This window comes from Podarcis vaucheri, assembly GCF_965113315.1.
Source record: "Podarcis vaucheri genome assembly, chromosome: Z".
In the NCBI taxonomy this organism is placed as follows: domain Eukaryota; kingdom Metazoa; phylum Chordata; class Lepidosauria; order Squamata; family Lacertidae; genus Podarcis; species Podarcis vaucheri.
The window spans coordinates 44,097,427-44,121,756 of NC_138758.1; positions in this window are offsets into that span (position 1 = coordinate 44,097,427).

The following is a 24,330-nucleotide window of genomic DNA, read 5'->3' on the forward strand; positions in this document are numbered from 1 at the left end:
CAGTAGATAGGGCCACATTAGTGGAAAATATATCTCCATTCCCTGCCCCATTATATTTGTTTCTAATGTTTTCTGTCATCTCTTTAACAATTAATTCCCATTCTATGTAATCATCTTTGTTAACTATCAAAATGTGACAAGAGATACCAGTTGCTCCATGTGTGACAAACTTTTTAAATGATGACAGTTGCCATGTACAAAACGCTGTCCTTGTACTTGTACTGAGTCTAATCATTGGTCCATTTAGAAGTTCTGGAAAATGAGTAACGGGAACTACCATATTTTTTTGCTCTATAAGACTCACTTTTTCCATCCTAAAAAGTAAGGGGAAATGTGTGTGCGTCTTATGGAGCGAATGCAGGCTGTGCAGCTATCACAGAAGCCAGAACAGCAAGAGGGATTGCTGCTTTCACTGCGCAGTGATCCCTGTAGCTGTTCTGGCTTCTGAGATTCAGAATTATTTTTTTTCTTGTTTTCCTCCTCCAGAAACTAGGTGTGTCTTGTGGTCTGGTGCGTCTTATAGAGCGAAAAATACAGTAGGTAGGCTTGCTTTTAAATGCCAACCAGATCAAATTTATCCCCAAATTTCTACAGATTTTCACATCTCTCCAATTTTTCTACTCTAACTGTATATCAGGCATGGGGAACAGTTGACCTTCCAGATGATGCTGAATTGCAAGCTCCATTAACCTCAGCAAGCATGGCCGGTAGTTTAGGATGGTGGAAATTGTAGCTCAGCAACATCCAGAGAGCCAAAAATTCTTTACACTGTTGTTGGTTCATGTGCCATTATGACACATTGCATCCTGGGATGATCTCTAAAAATACACAGTTTTGGATCCATTCTTCCTATAAGTAGAATTCCTTTCATCAGACACTTTTGCTGGAAAAAGAGGGGCAGGTGATTGTTGTCAATTTTGTCTTCTTCCTTTGGTGGTGTGTGTGCCTTGATCAGCTTTGTCTACATATCAGCACTTCAAGCACCAGTGGAATTTTCAGTCCCCACTCACAGATAAACAGCACAGAGGTGCTTACAGAATTCTGCGTATGTGCCTGCTCATGCACCTATGTGCACAGTCGCATTAAAATTGAATGTGCATCCTTATCTAGAAAAGGACAACATAAAGAACACATTTGAATCCATCTATGCTTCCTGCGCCCAAAAACTTGAAATGGTCAAATGTGCATGCATGCATGTCTTTCCTTCAGTGTACTTTCTCTATGCATAGTATTATGAATTTGACATCCCAGTTACCTACAGTACAGAACATGCAGTAATGTTTTATTCTATTTCACTGTGAACCTGGAACAAATCTTGTGGCAGCATCAACAAGCAAAAAATTGGAAGGGTAAATTCCACTCAAGTGAGTGTGTGAGAGAGAATTCTGTATATATAATGAGCTGGTGGCATATGCTTGCAAAAGAAACAGAATATGGCCTCTAGGTGTGCTGCTTGCAGGTCACTGATAATAATAATAATTTATTATTTATACCCTGCCCATCTGGCTGGGTTTCCTCAGCCACTCTGGACGGCTTCCAACAAAGATTAAAAAAACATTAAAACATCAGTCATTAAAAATTTCCCTAAAGAGGGCTGCTTTCAGATGTCTTCTAAATGTCAGATAGTTATTTATCTCTTTGACATCTGGTGGGAGGGCGTTCCACAGGGCGGGTGCCACTACCAAGAAGGCCCTCTGCCTGGTTCCCTGTAACTTGGCTTCTCACAGTGAGGGAACTGCCAGAAGGTCCTCAGAGCTGGACTTCAGTGTTCGGGCAGAACGATGGGGGTGGAGACGCTCCTTCAGGTATACTGGGCCAAGGCCGTTTAGGGCTTTAAAAGTCAATATGAATACTTTGAATTGTGCTCGGAAATGTACAGTAAGCCAATGTAGGTCTTTCAAGACCAGTGTTATGTGGTCTTGGCAGCCACTCCCAGTCACCAGTCTGGCTGCCACATTCTGAATTAGTTGTAGTTTCCAGGTCACCTTCAAAGGTAGCCCCACGTAGAGTGCATGGCAGTAGTCCACGCGGGAGATAACTAGAACATGCACCACTCTGGCGAGACAATCTGCAGGCAGGTAGGGTCTCAGTCTGCATACCAGATGGAGCTGGTTGACAGCTGCTCTGTGCCTCCATGGACAGCTGTGAGTCCAAAATGACTCCAGGCTGTGCACTTGTGCCTTCAGGGGCACAGTTACCCCATTCAGGACCAGGGAGTCCCCCACACCTGCCTGCTCCCTGTCCCCCAAAAAGAGTACTCGTCATGTCAGGATTCAACCTCAATCTGTTAGTGCCATCCATCCTCCAACCTCCTCCGGGCATTCACACAGGACCTTCACTGCCTTCACTGGTTCCGATTTGAAAGAGATGTAGAGCTGAGTATCATCCACATACTGATGAACATGAAGCCCAAACCCCCTGATTATCTCTCCCAGCGGCTTCATGTAGATGTTGAAAAGCATGGGGGAGAGGACAGAACCCTGAGGCACCCCAGGGGTCTGAACACTCATCCCCCACCACCACTTTCTGGACACGGCCCAGGAGGAAGGAGCGAAACTACTGCATAACAGTGCCCCCAGCTCCCAGCTCGTCTAGACAGACTGAATGTCAGGGAACTCTGTGTGTGGAAAAGAGGCTGTATACATGAGTGATCCAGCCAAGGGCATAGGAAGGGGGGCGGTCCACCCTGGGCGACATCCATGAAGGGGTGACAAAATCCCCCCTGGGCGGATTGTCACACCGATCATCCCCCTGGGCGCCAATCACCATGCCGATCACCCCCAATGGGCGCTGATTGCCACGCTGATCACTCCCCTAGATGGCTTGCCCCGCCCCTGGGTGCATAGAATGTGCGCCGCTGCAGGTGCCCAAGTGGCTAGCTCTGCCACTGGCCATAACCAGCAAATGTATAATAACTTTCCAAGTTAAGTCAGCATTATCATCTTCAAATATTGATAATAAGCAGGATTCATCCACACTTCCTCTTGTCCCACTGCTTTCCCAAGAGAAAACTGTTCTTTAGTGCTCAATCAGAGCAAATGGCAATTCAGGTCCCCCCCGTCCCCCCAGGTTTCCATTTGTTCTTGTCTATAGTTAAGGAGTGGGATTTCCCTGGGAAAGAAGTGGGACAAGGGGAAAACCACTCAGACCTGTGCCTAGAAAGTGTGGGGAAAGTGGAAAACTACCTGGACCTGTGCTTTCTAGGAACAACACAAGCAGAAGTGTGGACAAGCCCATAATTTGACATCAAGATGAACAGGTTTCCTCACAATTTTCAATATTTAATTGAAGACTTGTCTCTAGAATTGATGTGCATGTCCACAATTCCACCACATGTGGGGGTATGTCTCTCTTTTGGGACATCCCCTCCAACATAGGGAAGAGTATCTAATATTATGTGATGCGCAGACCAGGGTTAAATAATGGAATTATCCCCAATGGTTTTCTATTCCTAAGCATTTCCACATCAGTCTTCAATTTTTATGCTTATGAAAAGAAAACGCTAAGCCATTTTCCCCAGTATAACATGATTCTTTGTGTTGTTTTCACTGTTATATGCATATTTACACACAATTTCTCCGATGCGTGCACTTTGATTGGAAAACTGAATCACAGAATTTGGAAGATTTACATGAATAATTGTCTTTCCATTTGCATTTTGTTTTGGTGGGATTAGAATTAAGTGGGTTGCCTGTGTGCTATGTGTGTTTCAGCAAGAAAAAGAACCTCTCTCATCGTAGCAGGAACCTCTCCATTGTTTCAAGATGTTGCAACAATATGAATGAATGTAATAGCACTTCTGGAAAGGGGCCAGGAATAGTAAGAACATACAGTGGTATCTCAGGTAAACTACTTAATTCGTTCTGGAGGTCCGTACTTAACCTGAAACTGTTCTTAACCTGAAGCACCACTTTAGCTAATGGGGCCTCCTGCTCTGCTGCGCCGCTGGACCATGATTTCTGTTCTCATCCTGAAGCAAAGTTCTTAACCTGAAGCACTATTTCTGAGTTAGCAGAGTCTGTAACGTGAAGTGTATGTAACCTGAAGTGTATGTAACCAGAGGTACCACTGTAAAAACATAAGAGCCTGCTGGATCAGGGTCCAACCTTTCATCCTGTTCTCAGAGTTGCTAACCGTATTCTAACCACATGTTCTCACAGTTGTTAACCCTCCTGTGTTTTCCAACTGGAGTTCAGAATCATTATGGCCTTCAAGAGCTATGAAGAAAGGGTGTGTAAGAGGTGACATGATAGAAGTTTATAAAATTATGCATGGCATCAAGAAAGTGGATAGAGAAAAGTTATTCTCCATCCATCACAACACTAGAACTTGTTTTGTTTTTGAAGTGCCCTTAAAATGCTGTGTGTTGCCATGCATAAAAGATAATAGATCATCTTGGTTTGTTTCTTGGCATTACCGTGGTACCTCTGGTTGCAAATGGGATCCGTTCTGGAGCCCCATTCGCAACATGAGCAGAATGCAACCCGCGTCTGTGCATGCGCAGGTCACGATTCACCACTTCTGCGCATGCGCGTGATGTTATTTTGTGCGCATGCGCGAGTGGCGAAATCCCGAAGTAACCCTTTCCAGTACTTCCGGGTCACCGCGGGACGTATCCTGAAAGAACGTAATATGAAGCGGACGTAAAAAGAGGTATGACTGTATTTGTAAAATCTAATAAAAAGTTACACAAGAAAAGAAGTTTCAAGACATGTAAAAGGAAGTACTTTTTAATGCAGCACGTACTTAAACTTGGCTGTGGGACCTGAAAGACCTGCTTCCTGCCTTTTCCTAGCTGGCCTTTTCCCTGACTGACTCCAGCTACAAAAGCTGAGCCTGCCGATTAAGCCAGAGACTATTCCGGCTGTCTCTTAGGGCAGACCCAGGTCACTTAGCCTGAGCTTCCGCAGCTGCCACTCTCCAGGATCCACGGTATTGGCAGCAACAGCAGCAGATACATTCTATGATTAAGATATTTTATTTTCTTGCTAACTGTGATGTTTTAAATGTGCATTTTATATTTGACTTCCTTTAGTAATGTTTCCTTTTAAAATGCACACAAACAGCTTTAATGTGGCCCATAGATCCAAAATACACAGTACAACAGTGGTATATGTTGTTGTTGTTGTTTAGTTGTTTAGTCGTGTCCGACTCTTCGTGACCCCATGGACAAGAGCATGCCAGGCACTCCTGTCTTCCACTGCCTCCCGCAGTTTGGTCAAACTCATGTTTGTAGCTTCGAGAACACTGTCCCACCATCTCGTCCTCTCTCGTCCCCTTCTTGTGCCCTCCATCTTTCCCAACATCAGGGTCTTTTCCAGGGAGTCTTCTCTTCTCATGAGGTGGCCAAAGTCTTGGAGCCTCAGCTTCAGGACCTGTCCTTCCAGCGAGCACTCAGGGCTGATTTCCTAAAGAATGGATAGGTTTGATCTTCTTACAGTCCATGGGACTCTCAAGAGTCTCTTCCAGCACCATAATTCAAAAGCATCCATTCTTCGGCGATCTGCCTTCTTTATGGTCCAGCTCTCACCTCCATACATCACTAAACAGTGGTATATATCAACAGTTATTAAGTTGTAAGATCGGCCTTGCTAGCCAACAGAAGAGCTTTAGTCTGTACATAGTGATTTCTGATTTTTACTGCCGTCGAGAGGAATTTTGCTACAGCCAGTGGAATACAGTGGTATCTCAGGTTACATACGCTTCAGGTTACATAGACTCTGCTAACCCAGAAATAGTACCTCGGGTTAAGAACTTTGCTTCAGGATGAGAACAGAAATCACGCAGTGGCGGTGCGGCAGCAGCAGGAGGCCCCATTAGCTAAAGTGGTGCTTCAGGTTAAGAGCAGTTTCAGGTTAAGAACGGACTTCCGGAATGAATTAAGTATGTAACCAGAGGTACCACTGTAGTATCAAACGTATCCTCAAGGAGAGTTGGCATGAAATGAGTAAGCAATTTCAGGTTGTTCTGTTAGTATTGGATTGATTAGATGCTGTCTGATCTGTTTATACAGACTAAAATATGGTTACCAGATGTTTTCCAATGAATCCGGGGACACTTTTAAAAATAAATAAATGAATAAATGTGAGCTGGTCCAGGGGGGAGGTTACCGTGGGGCAAGGTCCAGGACCTGAGTCGAGGGTCGGCAGACAGTCCTCCACGGGCAAAGCGGGGTCCACAGCGAGGAGCCGGGCAAGGACAGGAACTCTGGGGGAACAGGACTGGATGCTGGCCGAAACACCTCTTCAAGACATTGCTCCCACAACCTGGGACTGGGCTGACTGGCCTTTATCTTCTCTGAGGCCAGGGGCAGTCCTGGCCCCCAGGTGACCCGCCTCTCCTGGCCTTAAGGCGAGCACTCCTCCTGGGAGAAACCAGTTTCCTCCGCCTCTCTGCCCTGAGCTTCTGCAGCTCAGGAGAGGCCGGTGGGTTACTGGACCCAGGGGGAGACTCACTTTCCCCTGACAGGGCTGGGAGAGGCACACCTGTAGGCAATGCGTCCTCAATCACCTCCGGAGCCAGAGTGAATTCACCTGGTGCCTGCTCCTGAGGATCCGGCACAGGTGCAGGCGCTTCAGAATCAAGGCCCTGCCCCAGCTCAGCCGGCCCTGGAGGCGGGAGTCCTGTGCAGGCTGGGATTCCTCCAGTTCGGCCTCTGAATCAGATTTCCAGGCCATCACAAAATGCTTTATTATCCCTAATTACATCTATACATCAGCTGTTTTGCTGTCTTGAGAAGTCCGGAGGAGAGAAACCTGGGGGGTTGAGTTTGAGAAGCAGAGTTTGAGAATACGACTGTGGGATGATCACAGAATCACATATTTGGAAAGGACCTCTGAGGGACATCTAGACCAACTCCCTGCAGTGGATGTACCTCAACTCAAGCAGCTTCAGCTTAAAAGAACATAAGGCCCCAATTTGACTTCTGCAGTTCACAGCCATCGGGGACACACTCTCGTTCACGCTCTCTCTCATGCTCAGCCACCCAGCTCCGTGCCAGCTCCGTGGCCACTCCAGTTGGCCAAGGGGATCAAAGTCATCTCACCTCTCCACACCTTGCCCAGCAGAGAAAGCACACCTCTTGCGCACCTCCTGGGCAACTGCATGTGACTCCCAAGCCTCCTCCAATCTTTCCCCTTTGTTTTGACAGATTGGGGAAGGCAGCAAACCCTATGTTTCAGTAGAGTCCATTGTGCCTAGGGTTGCCACCCGTCCCTAGGAAAACGTGAGGGATGGGAAGAACGTGACACCCTGCTCTCCTGGAGTAATATGCAGCTGGAGGGGTGGAAATATGGTTTTTGCGCAGGCAGAGGTGGTGGTGGGGATCGAAGAGTGCGAAAGAAGGGCTTTCCACCTTGCCCAGCAGAGAAACCCTGTGCCTTGTGCCCCTCCTGGACAATGGCGCACTGCCCGCCCATGTCTCCCAAGCCTCCCCTGATCTCCTTCCCCCTTCCCCCTTCCTTTAGACAGATCAGGGGAGGCTCGGGAGTGGCCGGTTCCCGTAAGGGGCACAAGGCACATGTTTTTTTCTGCTGGGCAAGGTGCAAAGCTCTTCTTTCACACCCTGTGAAATTCTAAATGAAGGGGGAAACTGAAGGGGCAAGGGGGCAGGAGATTGGGGGAGATTCCGGAGTCATGGGCGGGCACTGCACCATTGCCCAGGAGGGGCGCAAGGTGCACGGTTTCTCTGCCAGGCAAGGTGCCCGTGACTCCCGAGCCTCCCCTGATCTCCTGTCCCCTTACCCCTTCGTTTTGAGAGTTTCACAGCGTGAGAAAGAAGAGCTTTGCACCTTGCCCAGCAGAGAAACTGCATGCCTTGCGCCCCTCCTGAGCAGTGGCCACCCACCTGCGATCTCTCAAAACAAAGGAGGAAGGGAGGAAGGGAGGGGCTCAAGGTGCACGGTTTCTCTGCCGGGCAAGGTGCAAAGCCCTTCTTTCTCACTCTTTGACCCCCCCACCTCTGCCTCTGCCTGCACAAAAACCATATTCCCACCCCTCCAGCTGCATATTACTCCAGGAGAGCAGGGTGTCACGTTTCCTGGGGACATTTGATGAAATCCGGGGACATCTGGGGACAGAACTTGTTCAGGGACAGGTTTGCAAATCCGGGGACTGTCCTCAGGAAATGGGGACATCTGGTAACCCTAGACTACAACGCAATAAAATGTGTTCCATACATTCAACATCCTGGGAACATGGGCACAGCCTATCTTGGTATGGGACACCAGCCAATCTTCCCCATAGCACTTCAGATGGAAAAACATTTAATCTGGCTTTAGAAAGTGAAATTCTTACAGCAGGGAGATAACAACAACAAAAAATGTACGTATTGGATTCCACAGGTTCCATGTGAGTGAGACTATAAATCACTAAAGGCAATATCCCATAACCTCTGTTTCACAGTTTTAAGGGCAGTATCATACCGCAGGTGGGTAAGAAAAGTTGGTGAAAAACCTATTGAAGAGGACTTATGTGCCATGGTTCTTTTGAAATGTTTAAGATTATAATTTTGAAGGAAAATGTCACCAATTCATTTAAATTCTTTCATCGCAGTGCTTCCGTAGCCAGCCATTTTTTAAGGAAACATATTGTGTGTTGATTCCTTTATTTTAATTGGAGCCTAACACTGTCTACTCAGAAGTAAGTCACACTGTATTCAATGGAGCTTACTCCCAGGTCAAGATTGGGCAGCCTTACAATGCAACCCTAGGCATTTTTACTCAGAACAAAGTCCCACAGAGTTCAATAGGATTTACTCTCTCGTATGTTCCTGATCATTCTCACTCCTCCTCCTCCTCCTCCTCCTCCTCCTCCTCCTTTCCCACCTTTCTCCCTGACAGGGACTCAAGGCAGCTTACAACTAAATTTTTCTTTCATTCCATTTATCTGTTGAAGGTGTTAATCCCTTTCCTTGCAATTTTTTTCTTTACAGCAATGCTGTGAGGCAGGTGAGGCGGAGAGGTTGTCATAGGCACAAGATAACCAGTCTCAAAGTGTATATGATGTCTCTGCATGTGGTCAGATCAAATGAGGAAGAAGCTTCTTGAAGTAGAACAGGATGTCCCTATTTTCATCGGATAAATATTGAGGGCATGCAGGATATTGGACTAGATGGGCCATTGGAGACACACACTCAGCAAAGCACTAACCCCAGACAAAAAGCAGTTCATGCCAAACAATTGTAGCCCAACTTCCCTACACACCACCTGCTGAAGTCACATGGTTGCTGACACATTGTCACTAACAAGACAGACTTACCGTCATGCAAATAAAATCCCAGCCAGCACACACCAATCACTTGCCAGTAATTTCTGACTTTTCCTATGCCTCCATGGTCAGACATAAACATACTTTCACATGTTGGGTTGTAGCCCAGATGGAAGAAACATTTAGATCACACCCAGGCAAGAGCCGTTCACTGTGCAGGCCTGCCCCTAGTCACACTTTCCAGACTGCAGCCAAACCAAATATTTACTGTGCAGTCTGTTAAAAAAGAAAGCCCATGACACACAGTCATACATTTCAGGATCACAGCCAATCACTTGCTCGCCTTGCTACAGCAGCTAAGGGTTCAGCTGACTGGGGCTAATTTCAGGGGAGTCCATGTGCAGCTTGACAGAGGCCTCCTGAAGAAACCTCTAGGGCAGTGTTTCCCAAACTTTTTTGGGCAACGGCACACCTGTTTAATGAAAAAAATCTCGCGGCACACCACCATTACAGCCCCGTGACGTCAGCGCGCAGCGTCACGCCGGGAGGGACGCACGAAAGTGAAAGTTTTTTCCCTCCCCCTTGCCGGGGAACCTCCAAGCTTTGGGGGTGGGAGGAGGCAGCAGAGCGAGGGACTGAGGGACGGCGGCAACTGAGGCGGCGGCGGCTGTTGTGGTGGTGGCGGCGATAGCGGGCGGAGGAGGGGGCGGCAGCGGGGCTTGAGGAGCCGTCGCCGGGAGTTGCTGCTGCTGCTGTTGTTGCTGCTGCTGCCCGGACATGCCGGCCTCCTCCTCCTCCGCTGTCTCGCGCTCCTCCCTTTTGCACGCGCTGCCCCGCCGCTCGGCACCACCACCGCGGAGCCGCCCCCGGCTCGACGCGGATCCTCGCCGCCGCCGCCTCTCACCGCCCGACTCGCCCGCCTCCCTCCCACGGCACACCAGCCAATGTCTCACGGCACAGTAGTGTGCCGCGGAACACCGGTTGGGAAACACTGCTCTAGGGCCCTATCTGCCAAAGATACAGTGGTACCTCGAGTTGAGAACTTAATTCATTCTGGAGGTCTGTTCTTAACCTGAAACTGTTCTTAACCTGAGGCACCACTTTAGCTAATGGGGCCTCCCGCTGCTGCCACGCCACTGCTGCACGATATCTGTTCTCATCCTGAAGAAAAGTTCTTAACCCGAGGTACTATTTCCGGGTTAGAAGAGTCTGTAACCTGAAGCATCTGTAACCCGAGGTACCACTGTAGTCTCTATTAAGGTTGTAGAAATCCCTCTTTCCTGACTTGCTTTGAGACCTAATTCCACAATTCAGAATGGGCCTCAATTCTGTTAAGAGTGATTTGGACCCACTCCAACGTAATTTGGACCCAGAAATCAAATCAACATTCAGAAATCTGAATCTGTTGTCCAGGGCTGAGCAGTATCTGGCTTCAACATTGTGATATGTCATCAGCTAAGCATTGTGATATACCAATATATCCCAATGTCTGTAACAAGGATAGACCTGTTGTTGTTTAGTCGTTTGGTCGTGTCCGACTCTTCGTGACCCCATGGACCAGGCACTCCTGTCTTCCACTGCCTCCCGCAGTTTGGTCAAACTCATGCTGGTAGCTTTGAGAACACTGTCCAACCATTTCGTCCTGTGTTGTCCCCTTCTCCTTGTGCCCTCCATCTTTCCCAACATCAGGATGGAACTATGTAGAGGCAAATGGGGTGATATCCTGGCAACTGCTACCTAGACATAGAGAGGTATGCAGGAATAAGCAATGGAGAAAGAGTGAGATGCTGGAACAGGAAGCCCCACACCAAGGGTCTCATAAGGAGAAGGCTTCCCCTCTCTTCCCTTCCCTACACATTGCCTTACAGGTGGCCTGTGAGGCAGGAATGGAGCCAGTGTGGTGTAGTGGTTAAGAGCGGTAGACTCGTAATCTGGGGAACCGGGTTCGCGTCTCCGCTCCTCCACATGCAGCTGCACATGCCCCGTGAAGGAGGTGGAGCAAGGAGTCCAGCGCTGCACTCCTCCCCGTGGCATGTCCTACTGGGCAGGACATGTCACGTGATGCACCCTTTGCATGGTGCATTTCGCCCTTGGGGAGATGAGGAGAGATGAGGGGGTAGCCAAGGTGGAAATGGGAGTTTGTTCCTGCTTGCCTTCAGAGCAAGGGGTGTGAGCCGCAGTTAAGCTTTCCTCACCTTCCTGACACTTGGAAGGTAGCAGCCAATGACCTCACCGTCCCCTGGAGTGTTGAACAGTTTGTGATATATTGCCAGATCAAATATTCTGAAACCGTTATTGCGATGGCACATTGCTCAGCTCTACTGCAGTCCTCCTTTTGACTTGCACTGGGAAACCAAAATGACAGTAACAAGCTTTCTCATGTAAAAGGTAAAAGTAAAGGGACCCCTGACCATCAGGTCCAGTCGTGGCTGACTCTGGGGTTGCGGTGCTCATCTCATTTTATTGGCCGAGGGAGCCGGAGTACAGCTCATGTGGCCAGCTGTTGTCATGTGGCAAACCAGAGAAGCACACGGAAATACCATTTACCTTCCCGCCGGAGTGGTTCCCATTTATCTACTTGTACTTTGACGTGCTTTTGAACTGCTAGGTTGGCAGGAGCAGGGACCGAGCAATGGGAGCTCATCCCGTCGCAGGGATTTGGACCACTGACCTTCTGATCAGCAAGTCCTAGGCTCTGTGGTTTAACCCACAGCGCCACCCGCGCCCCTCTTTCTCATGTAGGGGCATGGTTTTTGGAGACATGATAACTCCTCAAGGGGAGATTAACCCTGACAAATTTCAGACAGGTAGATAGGTGTGCGTGCTATGCTAGCCACCATAAAGTACCCCCCCATCAAGAAATAAAATAACTTATTGAAAAGTAAAATGGCCACAACTCTCTAGTTATTTCGCATACATACATGCAACTTGCAGAAACGGTAGAGGGTATGAAGCTTATCAAATTCTGCCAGTTATCATGCTCCTGTTTGGCATGTTAGGTGGCTGAAAACTATGCCAGTGCATAATGCCTCCTCAAATAACCACCTGGTATTTGGAGTAGGCTTGCTTCTAGTCCCAGCAGACGGAGGACAGGGAGGAATCAGGATTGGTAGCTGCTGCTACCACCCACTGCTACTCCATGCAGGACTAGATTAGACCATGGGTAGGCAAACTAAAGCCTGGGGGCTGGATCCGGCCCAATTGCCTTCTAAATCCAGCCCACGGACGGTCTGGGAATCAACGTGTTTTTACATGAGTAGAATGTGTGCTTTTATTTCAAATGCATCTCTGGGTTATTTGTGGGGCTTAGGAATTTGTTCATTTCCCCCCTCCTCAAAAAGAATATAGTCCGACACCCCCCCCAAGGTCTGAGGGACAGTGGACCGGCCCCCTACTGAAAAAGTTTGCTGACCCCTGGATTAGACTAACCTGACTGGTGAAGAAACCAGTCTGGCCAGTGCTGCTGCTACTACCTGCACCTCTGCTGCCTCTGTGACACGATTAACACATATATGCATGTTCTTGGGGGTGAGATAAATTGTGTGAGTGTGAGATGAATGTGTGTGAGAGAGAAGGTGCAGAATACAATAGTGTGCATAAGTGGAAGAGAACATATGCACATCCATGTGTTGTGAGAGGTAATGTGCATGCATATGGAGTTGTGAAGATGAACATGAATAAGTTGGGTATGTCTCTGTGTGAGAGGAAATAAGTGAGAGTAAGAGGAGAATGGAATGTGTATTTGCATGCTCTAGCATGGGGTGAGCGTGAGGAAGGAAAGTGGATGGATGAGCTGGATATGGATAGGGTATGTGAATAAAGGTAGTATCTTCATGTGGAAACAGGCAAGAGTGCCCCCAAACTAGGTGCAAAGAAGCCATTGCCTTTGAACAGAACATTAGCTCTTTATCATATAAACCTAGAAAGCTGCCTTATCCTGTGTCTGAGCTTTGCTCCATTTAGTTACCAGTATGTATTTTCTACACCAAACTTCCTCAATTTGATGCACTCCAGATGTTGCTGAACTATAATTCCTCACACCCTTGTCCATTGGCCCAGCTCGCTAGGGCTCAACTGTAGTTGTCTTCTAAATATTTGGGTGCGCTGGGTTGTGGAAGGTTGATCTACACCGACTTGACTTCTCTCCAGGGTCTCAGGCTGGGACCTTTCCCAGCCCTACCTATAGAAGCTGGGAATTGAATCTGAGACATTATCCATGCAAAGCCAGATGCTCTACCACCAAGCTAAGGCAATTCATCTTTATCTAGACGTAGATGAGATCCTGATGACAGGGAGAAGGGATGAAATAAGAGACATTTGGGTCTGTCTAGTCCAGCATCCTGTTTCTCACAGTGGCCAATGAGATGTTTCTGGGAAGGCCATGAAAAGGAGACACCAGTCTGCCGTTTCAACCTGTCAGAAGTTCTGAGAAGCATCCTGAGTCTCTAGTAGTTTTGGAAAGCCAACAGAATTCTTTTTTGATGACCTAGTGATTCCAGTCACTTGATACAGAACCCATTTCCACATGTTTTGGAGCACTGGCTCTTCACAGTAACTCTGGGAATTTTGTCATTCTCTATTGTTTTGTTCAGTCTTGCCTTTCTTTCAAGTAAGGCATGTTACAGTGTTACAGGAAGTTAACAGGAATAGGATTCCACGGATTGACTAGGCAAGATGTAACCTAGTTTCTACAGCAAACTGATCAATTTTGGATCTGCTCTGTGACTTTTCGATTCAACTTGTTCTTCAGGTCCAACTCAGATCCATTATACCTGAATTTGTTTAATTATCTTTTCTCTTCTTTTTAAACTTTTTGTGTTTATCCATGTTTGCTTTGATTTTTGTGAGCTGCCTTGAGTCCCAGTTCTGGGGGGTGGGGGGTGGGGGAGTAGGACAACAACAACAATTCCAGAGCTCTACTTTCCCTCACTGACTATAATGAGGAGTTGAAAAACCACTAAAAGTGCCTGCAAGCAGACCAAGTCTGCCAAATTACAGGCAGATGAATTCAGCAGGTTTTCTGCAGGGAACCTTTATCATTTGTTTTTAAGAAAAAAATCTAACTTTTTCTGTCATAATTGGTTGCAATTTGAAGGCATGTTTGTTCCATCTAGGACAGGGGTCAGCAACCTTTTTCAGCTGTGGGCCGGTCCACCGTCCCTCAGACCATGTGGTGGGCAAGACTATACAGTGGTGCCCCGCAAGACGAATGCCTCGCAAGACGAAAAACTCGCTAGACAAAAGGGTTTTTCGGTTTTGCGTGGCTTCGCTAGACGAATTTCCCTATGGGCTTGCTTCGCAAGATGAAAACATCTTGCGCTTTTTTCTTAAAGCCGCTTGAAGAGGCGCAGTTGCGACGGACCGTGCTTCGCAAGACGAAAAACATCGCAAGACGAAAAGACTCGCGGAACGAATTATTTTCATCTTGCAAGGCACCACTGTATTTTGAAAAAATGAATGAATGAATGAATTCCTATGCCCCACAAATAACCCAGAGATGCATTTTAAATAAAAGGACACATTCTACTCATGTAAAAACACGCTGATTCCTGGATTATCCACGGGCTGGATTGAGAAGGTGATTGGGCCAGATCCGGCCCCTGGGCCTTAGGTTGCCAACCCCTGCTCTAGGATGTCAGTGGCCGGGTCACACACTGAGGCATATAATACCAATCCTGGCCTGACTATAGGTAAAGGTAAAGGGACCCCTGACCATTAGATCCAGTTGTGGCCAACTCTGGGGTTGTGGTGCTCATCTCGCTTTATTGGCCGAGGGAGCCGGTGTACAGCTCTACTCTACTTAGCATGACTAAGCCACTTCTGGTGAACCAGAGCAGCACACGGAAACACCGTTTACCTTCCTGCTGGAGCGGTACCTATTTATCTACTTGTACTTCCTGCTTTCAACTGCTAGGTTGGCAGGAGCAGGCACCAAGCTCACCCCGTCACAGGGATTCAAACCGCTGTCCTTCTGATCAGCAAGTCCTAGGCTCTGTGGTTTAACCCACAGCACCACCCGCGTCCCTTTGGCCTGACTATACTGGCTGCCGATTAGTTTTCAGGCCCAATTCAAATGCTGGTTTAAAACCTATAAAGCTCATTTAATGCTATAATGGCTCAGCACCACAATACCTCAAGGACCGCCTCCCTTATATGAACCGACTGAAACCCTGTAATCATCATTGGAGGCCCTTCTTCCTGTGCCCTTTCCATGAGAGCTCCAGAGGGTGGCAACATGAGAATGGGCCTTTTCTGCAGTGGCTCCCTGCTTGTGGAATGATCTCCCCAGAGGGGCTTGCCTGCCACCTTCATCACATATTTTTACATGCCAGTCAAAAACATTTCTCTTCTCCCCAGCCTTTGACTGATGAAACAATCTATGCCCTTTTAAGTTGTTTGTGTGCAAGGGTATCGTTCTGTTTGTTATTAGGTTATGTGTTTTTGTATTTTTATACTTTAAATCACCCTGTGATCCTCAGATGAAGAGCAGTATATGAATTTCATAAACAGACAAACAAATTAATACTGCCGACCAATTTTCAGGATGATAGGTGCAGTGGTTCTCACACAATAGAAGATTTTACCAATTTGGAGGTGGGTAAAACAGAAATTATTTAACCTCTCCTCATGTTTTTTGGGTAATCTGTCTGATGATTGATGCTTCTGGGCCAGTGGGCAGCAATAAGCTGGCAATCACCAAACAACTGGGAGGTTATTTTGGAGACATACAGTTTTAGATGAATGGGGACAAGGCTCCAACTCCTGGGGGCTGAGCCCTTTCACCCCCCTCCAATATTTCGGGGGTGTACCCCCCATGTAACAAATAATAAATCAGGGGACAGAAGTTGCCAAGCTCAGAGCTGAGAACGGTGTAGCTTTGGTGGCCCACTCCTCTCTTTCTCCCACTGCTGCAGAGGGAAAGAAGGGTCAATCAATCAATCAGTTTATTACAGTTATAGACCAGCAGTCAGAGAATAGAATATTAAGTGGATTAAAAGAAACACCTGATAATTAAAACAGAAAAAAACTAAAAACAAATAAAAACATTCAGTTAAAACAACTGTAAGAGCGTAAGAACTAAAAGACTCGTAGTTAAACCAACTGTAAGAGGCTGCAGAGTAGAAGCCTCTGAAATAGAGGACACTCACAGTATTAGAAACTGATGTGCAAATATGGTTAAAACAGACAATTAAAACAATATACAAAAATAAATTTAGACACACTGTGCAACCATAAACTATCCCAGGGAGTTGACTCAGAGTCACCCATAGAACCGGGTTTGGGGATTTTCATGCCGGACTATTTTGAGTTGGGCGATGGTCTGCGTCTACAGATTTGCATACAGAATCTGGCGACCATCCAGGTCTTCTTCTGGTCTTTGCCTGACAGCAAAAGGTCAAATTTTTGCTTTTGTGGCAGGTCGGCGAGCCTCAGCAGTATGGGATCAATGAACTTACTGCATGCCTCTTCGTAAAAGGGACATTTAAAGAACAAGTGTTCTGGGCTTCCTATCTCTCCCAATGGGCAGGTGCAAAGTCTCTGGGCATAGGGGACCTTTCTAAAGGCTCCATCCAGGACTGGCAAGGGAAGAGCTGCGCTTCTGGCAAGTGTAAAGGCCCTTCTTGCATTTCTAGATACGAAAAAGGAGAGATATGCTGCTGGTGCAGTTATGTATCTCTCGATTTCTCCAATTTTATAGTCGGGGCACCTTGCACAGTCCTGTTGTCTCTCGGTATCTAATATTCTTTGCCTGACCGTGGCTTTTGCCTGGCCCAAGCCCAGACTTAGAAGGGCTTGAGGGGCAAAACCCAGTTTCTGCCAGCCTGACTGGAATTGGTCGCAGAGGATCAGTGGGGCTATCCCTCGGGGGAGCAGATTCAATGTTAGCCATTTGTATATTGATGTTAAGCAAATGCTTGCCTCCACTCTCATCATCCCCGTTTCCAATCTCACCCATGCATTTGAGACACATCTGGGGACTTGGAGGAGAGCTCTAAGAAGTCTAGATTGAACTCTCTATGGGGGGGGGAGAGAAAGCAGAGGAAGGCAGACCCAAAAAGGAACCATACAGGAGTGGTGCCAAAGTTTTGGCCTTGTATAATTTTAGAGCTGCGGGGACAAAGAAGCCCCCCTGTGCTGTGAAGAATTTAAGAATACAATTTGCGTTTTTTCCGCTGAACTCCTGATGGAGTTTATGTGTAGTTTGTTGGTTCCTGAGGCCTGTACCACATTCCTAGATACTTGTAGTTTGTGACTTGTTCTAATTTATGGTTCTAATTTAATGTTCTAATTTATCTGCTTCTGCTTCTGCCTTAGAGTTCCCAGCTTCTAAGCTTTGGTTTTTCCCCAAAAGCGAGTATCTTGGTCTTTTGAAAGTTGATTTTGAGACATTCAGATTCACAGTATGATGCAAGCTTTCTTAGTGCTCTTTTGAGTCCAATGGGGGTTAGGAAGAAGGGTCAAAGCAGCCCTCCACTGGTGGTGGTGGTGGCAGGAAGAGGAGGAGGAGCCATAAGCCTCTGAAGCCATACTGCAGCTGAATTTGACTCCCCCCCCCGACTCCTCCTTATGTACTGACACCACATGCCTGACGTTTGCCCCCACTCCCTGCAATTGCCCTTGCAAGCTGGTGCCTCTGAATGGAGATATTATCTCCAGGTAGGGGTGAGAGCAGTTCCCACTTGAAACACTTGGGAGCTGCTGCCAATCAGTGAAGTGAACCAGGTGGAAGTTGGTCTGACTTGCTATAAGGCAGCTGTCTATGGTCACATCCACATCCTACATCAAAAGCACTATTATGCTACTTTTAATAGTCATGTTGTTGTTGTTTAGTCGTTTAGAAGAAGAAGAAGAAGCAGAGTTTGGATTTGATATCCCGCCTTTCACTCCTTTTAAGGAGTCTCAAAGCGGCTTACATTCTCCTTTCCCTTCCTCCCCCACAACAAACACTCTGTGAGCTGAGTGGGGCTGAGAGACTTCAGAGAACTGCGACTGGCCGAAGGTCACCCAGCAGCTGCATGTGGAGGAGCAGAGACGCGAACCCGGTTCCCCAGATTACGAGACTACCGCTCTTAACCACTACACCACACTGGCTCTTAACCACTACACCATACTGGTTTACTCATGTCCGACTCTTCGTGACCCCCTGGACCAGAGCACGCCACGCACTCCTGTCTTCCACTGCCTCCTGCAGTTTGGTCAAACTCATGCTGGTAGCTTCAAGAACAGTATCCAACCATCTCGTCCTCTGTCGTCCCCTTCTCCTTGTGCCCTCCATCTTTCCCAGCATCAGGGTCTTTTCCAGGAAGTCTTCTCTTCTCATGAGGTGGCCAAAGTATTGGAGCCTCAGCTTCACGATCTGTCCTTCCAGTGAGCACTCAGGGCTGATTTCCTTAAGAATGGAGAGGTTTGATCTTCTTGCAGTCCATGGGACTCTCAAGAGTCTCCTCCAGCACCATAATTCAAAAGCATCAATTCTTTGGCGATCAGCCTTCTTTAATAGTCATAGCTTCCACCAAAGTATCCTAGGATTTATAGTTGAGAGCACTACAAATGGTGCTGAGAGCACTGACGGATGAAGGTGGGGGCGGGGGGGTGGCCGCCTGTCCCGGGTGCCATGGGGGGTGTGCTATCACGTCTGCGCCCTCCTGCAATGCTCGGCCCTCACCGTGCACCCTTGTGATGCTCGCGGCACACATCTGGGATGCTCTATGCTCGCCACGCACGCCCTGTGATGCGTGACGCTTGCCCCGATGCATGCCACGCCCCCTGGGAGGCGTGCCAGCCATTCCTCCAGATGTATGCCACTCCCAGTGTTGGAGCAGGTAACTTCACCACTGGCTGAGAGTTAGAAGGAGACCCTTCAAAAAGTTACAGTTCCCAGCCCCCTTAACCAACTATATTTCCCAGAATTTTAGGGGGAAGCTATGACTGTCAAATTGAAAGAGTGCTTTCAGTTTATAGCATGGATATAAGTGGAGCTGACTTGTGCAAAACTTACAGGGAAAGGAAATAGGGTGATTCTTTTTTTTTTTTTATAAAATTTTTATTAGTTTTACAAAAGTTTTTATAACAAACAAACATAAAAGAAAAACAGACAAACAAACAAATATAATTTCAAAATGTCCTTTCATAGACTTCTTTCCTCGGACTTCCCCATACCTCCCCTTTCTGCATCCTCATGTCCAAATTTTATAGCAACTTATAAATGTTCTTTCCCATCCTAATTCATCATAGTCCTTTCTTAATCTGATCTTATATTACTGCAACCCTTTCTCTCTGTAAAATCTCGACATTCTAAGCTTCATCAAGTTTATAATAGTTCTTAAGATAAATCTTAAATTTCTTCCAATCTTCTTCCGCAGTCTCCTTTCCCTGGTCACGAATTCTGCTCGTCATTTCCGCCAATGTCATATAGTCAATCACTTTCATCTGCCATTCTTCCAAGGTGGGTAAATCTTGTGTCTTCCAATACTTTGCGATCAGTATTCTTGCTGCTGTTGTTGCATACATGAAAAAAGTTCTATCCTTTTTTGGCACCAATTGGCCGACAATGCCCAAGAGAAAGGCCTCTGGTTTCTTAAGGAAGGTATATTTAAATACCTTTTTCATTTCATTATATATCATCTCCCAGAAAGCCTTAATCTTCGGGCATGTCCACCAAAGATGATAAAAAGTACCTTCAGTTTCCTTACATTTCCAACATTTATTATCAGGCAAATGGTAAATTTTTGCTAGCTTAACTGGGGTCATGTACCACCTATAGACCATTTTCATAACATTTTCCTTTAAAGCACTACATGCCGTAAATTTAATACCAGTGTTCCACAACCTTTCCCAGTCAGCAGACATAATATTATGACCAATATCCTGTGCCCACTTAATCATAACTGATTTAACTGTTTCGTCTTGTGTATTCCATTTCAACAGCAAGTTATACATTCTTGACAAATTCTTAGTATTGGGTTCTAACAATTCTGTCTCAAGTTTTGATTTTTCCACCTGGAAGCCAATTTTCCTGTCTTGTTTGAAAACCTCCATTATTTGATAATAGTGGAGCCAATCTTGTACTTTGGGTTTTAGTTTTTCATGGCTCTTTAATTTCAGTTTCTCTCCATCCTGTTCTAAGATCTCACAATACTTTGGCCATCCGTCCTCCATATTAACTTTCTTGTGGGCCTTAGCCTCTAAGGGTGACAACCATCTAGGGGTTTTGTTTTCCAACAGATCTTTATATCTCATCCAAACATTAAACAACGCTTTCCTTACAATATGATTTTTAAAGGCACTATGCACTTTGATTTTGTCATACCATAGATATGCATGCCAGCCAAATGCATTATTGAAACCTTCTAAGTCCAAGATATCTGTATTCTCGAGGAGCATCCACTCTTTCAGCCAGCAGAATGCTGCTGCTTCATAGTACAATTTTAAGTCCGGCAGGGCAAATCCCCCTCTTTCTTTTGCATCTGTTAATATTTTATATTTTATTCTGGGCTTTTTGCCCTGCCAGACAAATTTCGCAATGTCTTTCTGCCACCTCTTGAAACAGTCCATCTTGTCAATAATCTGCAAAGTTTGAAATAAAAATAACATTCTAGGCAATACATTCATCTTAATCACTGCAATTCGGCCTAACATTGACAATCTCAAATTTGACCATATTTCTAGATCTTTTTTAATTTCTGACCAGCATTTTTCATAATTGTCCTTATACAGATTCAAGTTTTTAGATGTTAAATTAACCCCTAGATATTTCACCTTCTTAACCACCGTCAGACCTGTCTCTTCTTGAAACTTATTCTTTTCCCTATCTGTTAGGTTTTTCCCTAAGACTTTAGTTTTTTGTTTATTCAATTTAAATCCGGCTACCTGCCCAAATTGTTGGATTATTTCCAACACTCTTTTTGTACTAGTGTTTGGCTCCTGCAAAGTCAATACAAGGTCATCTGCGAACGCTCTTAACTTATAGTGTTTAGTTCCGACCTGTACACCTTTAACTTGCTGGTCATCTCTAATCATGTTCAGCAACACCTCCAGGACCGAAATAAAAAGCAATGGGGAAATTGGGCACCCCTGTCGTGTTCCTTTTTCTATCTTAAGTTCCTCAGTTATTACATTGTTTACAATCAGCTTAGCTTTTTGTTCGGAATATATTGCACCCATACCATTCTCAAATCCTTGTCCTACCCCCATCCCATGAAGATTCTTTTTCATAAAACTCCACGAAATATTGTCAAAGGCTTTCTCCGCATCCACAAATATCAAAACTGCTTTAGTATTTATATTCACCTCTAACTTTTCCAAAATGTCTATTATGTTCCTAACATTGTCTGAGAGGTGTCTTTTTGGGAGAAAGCCTGCTTGGTCTCTGTGAATCTTCTCCATCAGTACTCTTTTAAATCTTTTTGCTAAAATGTCTGCAAAAATTTTGTAATCCACATTCAATAACGAAATTGGGCGGAAGTTCCAGTAACAAGAAGCCGAAAGCACCAGCCTGAAGATGACGAGTGAGACCTCGTCGAAACGTCGCCCAGACACCCCTACTCTTACACGGGAAGACACCCGAAGATACCAAAACCTGCATTCCTGTACCCGTGAAAATCTACGAAAGCAAATATATATATATATATATATATATATATATATATATATATATATATTCATTTGGGAAGGACAGAGACCTAGAATTAAGCACAAATTGTTAATTGACGTTAAAGAGAGGGGTGGATTTGGCCTTCCCAACCTGAAGCTTTATTATGAGGCAGGCTGCCTATTCTGGATAAGGGATTGGTGTCTACTCCAAAATACGAACTTGCTTGATTTGGAAGGGCATGACAATCTTTTTGGTTGGCATGCTCACCTTAACTACAACAAGACTAAGGCACACAAGGGGTTTCTGAATCACATTATTAGAAAAGCGCTATATACAGTTTGGATAAAATATAAAGACCTGATTGAATATAAAACCCCACAGTGGATCTCCGCCTTGGAGGCTAATGCAGTAAAGAAAAAGAATAGGCAGGTAGGCTGGCTCACATATAAGTCATTATTAATGGAGGAAGGCACCAACTAAAGTTAAAACAGTATGATGGTATGAAAGAACATTTTTCAGGATCGTTGCAGTACTTCCAACTAAACGAGACCTTTACACTTAATAAAAAGAAGGGCTTTGCCAAAGAACCCTCTAAATTGGAAACAGAATTGTTAAATAATAAAACTAAGATACTTTCCAGAATATACCGACTCCTCCTTGACTGGAAAGTCAAGGAGGAGGAGGTCAAATGAGTAATGATTAGCAGGGGCGTAGGAGGGGGGCAGGGCTGCCCTGGGTGCCACTCTGGGAGGGGTGACAAGATGGCCCCTGCCTTCCCCCGGCTGTAGAGTGGCCGAGGGCATGTGCAGTCCATATGGGCGCTGCTCATGCGGCACCCGTTCGGGCTGCTGTTCTTGCGTGACGTCCGTACAGGCATCCGTATGGCTGCTGTGTGCAAGCGGCAGCCCATACGGTCACTGTGCAAGTGGCAGCCCGTACAGACTGCGCACGCATGGGATGCCACACATGCGCAGTCCGTATGGGCTGCGCCGCCCTGGGTGCCAGAGAGGGTTCCTCCGCCACTGATCGTTAGGTGGGCCCAGGATGTTGGTCATACTATTCCAATGAGTGATTGGGAAAATTTGTGGAAAACAAATAGGAAATTTACAGCCTGTTATAATACAGTGGTACCTCGGGTTACATACGCTTCAGGTTACATACGCTTCAGGTTACAGTCTCCGCTAACCCAGAAATAGTACCTCGGGTTAAGAACTTTGCTTCAGGATGAGAACAGAAATCATGCTCTGGTGGTGTGGTGGCAGTGGGAGGCCCCATTAGCTAAAGTGGTGCTTCAGGTTAAGAACAGTTTCAGGTTAAGAACGGACCTCTGGGACAAATTAAGTACTTAACCCGAGGTACCACTGTATTGCCTGCTGCATGAGCTAGAGTGAGCCCCATCTGACAAATCATCAAGAAGAGATAAGCAGACATGTGAGTTTGGCAGCAAGGCAAGGAGGCCACTGCACACTTCTCTGTCCAACAGCATCCCAAACTCTCAGAAATGCAAGTAAAACAGCAGCAGCAGCAAATACTAACAATTATGCAATGTACAGTACGAAAGCAAGCAGGGGCAAGGGGGCTTTCCAGTGTTTTGCATATGTTAGGGTTGTCATACGTTTGGGAAAACCCACATGCCCATCTGGGAAATGTCCAATTGTGGGGCGGGGGTGGGGAGTTGGGCTTGGGTTTGAGTGGTTCGGGTTCAGGCTGCTCTGCACACCACTGCAGCTGCCAGCCCGAGCTGGGGAAAGAGGCATGCGGGCGTGAGTGCTCTGCACTCCACAGCCACTTCCAACCTGAGACGGGTGTAGGGATTGCGGCTCCACACGTCTGCACGTACCTCTTCCCCCAGCTCAGACTGGCAGCAGCTCATGCTGTCCTCCTTTTTTGCTCTTCAAGATACTGACTAGGGAACTACATTGCAAAATCGAAGCATATTGCTTCATAAACTGTGAATCTGGCAGGCTCACCTATTAATGCAAGCTGAATCAAATTTCTCCTCCTGTATGTACACCTGATTTAGTGTGTTGGGAATGTTTTATTTACACATATGGTGTGTGCAGGGACGTCTTTACCATTGGGAGTAGTGGCGCTGTCAGACAGGGTGCCAAGCAGTGGAGGGGAGAGCAGGGAGGTAAGCGAGGCAGAGCAGAGGTTTGGTGCCTGCGCGCCTCCAGCGCCCGTCGGAGGCACTAGGACCCTGTTCCGTTCTGCAGCGCCAGGGTCATCCTTCATCCCGGCGCTGTTTCGTCATTTAGCACCTCATCGATCTCCCGCTGCGAGAACAATGGACTCTACCGAAACCTTGTTATCTTGTTAACTCTTTCATAACCTGGATGAAACGTAACAAATCAATGTCAGAGTGTTTCCGAAACCTGCCGACTTTAGGGAAAAGCCTCAAAACTTTGGAAATTCATATAAAATCACTAGTTCCACCGATTTGCTTCATTCCAACGCCATTTAATACCTTTGGCCAAGGACTTCAAACCCCATCAGTTCCCGGCATGATCCCTCAGGTGTACTGTCAC